Here is a 682-nt window from a genome sequence, read left to right as displayed (position 1 = left end):
GGGTTAGCCTGGTGGTGGGTATTGAGGAGGGCACATTCTGCATGGAGCACTGGGTGTTATGCACAAACAATGAATCATGGAACACTACATCTAAAACTAATGATGTAATGTAGGGGATTAACATAAGAATAAAAAAAAAAGAAATAAATGATATGGAAACTAAAAAACAAACAAACAAAAAAACACAATAGAATAGGTCAATGAAACCAGGAGATGATTCTTTGAAAAAAATCAATAAAATTGATGACCATCTAGCCAGACTTATCAAGTCAAAAAGAGAAGACTCAAAGAAAGAAAATCATAAATGAGAGAGGAGAAATAAAAACCAACACTAAAGAAATACAACCAATTATTAGAGAATATTATGAAAAACTATATGCCAACAAATTGAAAAACCAGGTAGAAATGGAAAAATTCCTTGAAATGCATTTGAACAGGCCAATAGAGAACAAAGAAATTGATTCTGTAATGAAAAAACTCCCAACAAACAAAAGTCCAGACCAGATGGTTTCACAGGTGAAATCTACGAAACATTTAAAGAAGAGTTAAAACCTATTCTTCTCAAGTTATTCCAAAACCTAGAAAAGGAATAAAAACTTCCAAATTCATTCTATGAGGCCAGCATTACCCTGACACCAAAACCAGATAAAGGCACAAATAAAAACAAGAACTACAGGCCAAT

The sequence above is a fragment of the Leptonychotes weddellii genome, chromosome X (assembly GCF_054177405.1).
Source record: "Leptonychotes weddellii isolate Sample4059 chromosome X, ASM5417740v2, whole genome shotgun sequence".
In the NCBI taxonomy this organism is placed as follows: Eukaryota; Metazoa; Chordata; class Mammalia; order Carnivora; family Phocidae; genus Leptonychotes; species Leptonychotes weddellii.
Note: the sequence above shows the minus strand (reverse complement) of the source record.